We start from the raw sequence: 2,604 nt of genomic DNA on the forward strand, positions 1-2,604 counted from the left end.
AATAATCAGACTTTTGTTTGGGACCCTTGAAGGATTACAAACTAGGAGTAAGAATGAATAGAATCAGCTCTTACAGAGACTGAAACAAACTCAGAAGTGTAAGGTGATCTGCCTAGGCTAATGGCCCACTAAAAGAAAAGTAAATGCTCTGTGCAGGAAGAGAACATCATCGAAAACTTCAAACTATTTAAAAAAATATTCCATACCCAATGCTAGCATTTAATAAAATATTATCAGATATTCCAGTCAGCAAGACAAAATGATCAAAAGTTAAGAGAAATAACACTCAGGGAAAAAATGAAAGAGACATATTGAAAGACATTTATTAAAGTTATCAGACATGGGCTTTTTAAAAAATATGATTGACATTTTCAAGAAAATATAGGGCAAGGTGAAAGTTTCAGTAGAGAATTGGAATCTATAAAAATAATTGAACTGAGATTCTATAATAAAAAATACAATAGCTGAATTTTAAAAATTAATAGATGAGTTTAAAAGCAGATTAGACATAGCCAAGATATAATTAGTGAATTGGAAGATAAGTCAGTAAAAAAATATCCAGAATAAAATATGGAGAGACAAAGGAAAGTATGAGGACAAGAGACCATAGGACATAAGAAAGAATAACAAATATGTAATTGCAATCCTAGAAGAAGAAAGAGAGAATGGGGCAGAAGCAATATTTGAAGAGATAATGGAGGATAATTTTTCAAAACTGCTGAAAAACATCAAGCCATAGATTCAAGAAGTGTTTTTGAATGCCACGCAGGAAAATATAAAGAAAATGATACCAAGGAAAATCATAATAAAGCTACTGAAAGCCAAAGAGAAGGAGAACTATCTTCAAGCTGCCAGATAAAAAAGGACTTTGATTTTAAAGAAACAATAAGAAAACAACTGACTTCTCAAAGTGATGGAAGCTGGTAAATAATGGAAATCATGCTCAAGTAGCTAAAAGAAAAAAATTTCCTACCTCAAATTCTGTACCTGGTAAAATTGTTTTTCCAAATTAAGGTAATTAAAGACATTTCCGAGTAGTCAAACAGTGAGGTTCTTTACAGCGCAACTTCACCAAAGATAATTTTAATGGGAGTTCTTCCGGCGGAAGAAAAATGATCCTAGATGGAAGCATGGGAATGCAGGCAGAAACAGAGTAGAACTTATGTGTCAGCCAAAACTGGAAAAAAGCCAAATGTCTATCAATAACAGAATGGATAAATTGCATTCTGTGTATATAATGAATACTTAAATAAACAATGACAATAATCAAATGGTTACGTGAATCAGCATAGGTGAATCTCGCTCAACATTATGTTGAGTGAAAGAAGCAAGACACGAACAGTATGTATTGGACAGGGACATAAATTTCTAAAAAAGGCCCCCAATACGTATGATGTTAGAACAGGAACGTTGTTAGCCATGGGGGAACGTATAGTCACTGGAAAGCAGCACAAGAGGGATGGTGATGATTTCTTTTTTTGGATCTGGCTTCCAAGTACATGAGCATGTTTGAGAATATTGATGAAGGTGTACAATGATGATTTGTGTGTATTTCAATGAAGGAACTGGGGAAATACCCCAGAGGGAGTTTTGTTCACATTATGGGAAAAATACATTTTTTTTTTTGAGTGAAGGAATGAGAAAGGAGTACAGAAATAGCTTATTTGAGATTGGCTTCCTTAAAAGGAATTTTTAGTAATTTGGAGGATACTCCATGGAATTTGGGGATTTTTTAAAAACTCAAAGTCTAAGGATCATAACCCTTTTCAATCTTTCTATAATTAGTATTCAGTCATGACTTCTGATTCTTGCGGCTGATTCTTTCCTTAAATGAGACATTCCTTTCATTAATCTTGACTAATGAAGAAAAATGTGGCCATTTACATGTGGCCCATTGTAGACTGTGATTTAGAGCACTGGAGGATCCCAAGGATGCATTATTGTTTGATAAATGGGGTAGTTATTTAACACTGCATCTGCCTCATGATTCACAGACCCAGAGGGAAAAGATGCACGTGGTGGGTAGACTTCGAACTTTCTTAGACTGAATAGAGACCTTGGGAAGCTCTGGGTTACTGACACACTCTTACTTATACCATGGTGAAAGATAGGATGATTTAGTCTGAGCTAGAGGCTTCTATCCAAAAAGCCACGAAACAGAATACCAGCCAAAGGAGGGGCAGTACACTATAGCTAGGGTACTTCTTCCAACCAGGGAGTGAGCCTCCGATGGAATGCAAAACAGAATTTCTTAATTGTTTCTTCAGTGACATTTGTATATGCTTAGAAACTAACATGGTCAAATGCTTTATTTTTTCAGATACAAATTACAGTGCTACACCATAAATGTTTTAATGTTCTCGACAAAGGTCTTCAATCAGTTCGACATGGTTTTTAATCTTTGCAAAAATAAGTTATCTTAACATGTTAGAAGCAATTTATAATTTTTTGTTGAGTTTTTGCTATCTTTTAATGTGATAGTGGCAAAAGCATTTTTTTTTTTCAGAGAATGAGACCAAAGAAAAATAGGACTGCTTTTCATTTGCCTTTACATTTACATTTTTCTCCAGTAGACTTGAAATCCGCGTGACAATTCAGAAGGAA

This window comes from Pteropus vampyrus, unplaced genomic scaffold, assembly GCF_000151845.1.
Source record: "Pteropus vampyrus isolate Shadow unplaced genomic scaffold, Pvam_2.0 Scaffold194, whole genome shotgun sequence".
NCBI lineage: Eukaryota > Metazoa > Chordata > Mammalia > Chiroptera > Pteropodidae > Pteropus > Pteropus vampyrus.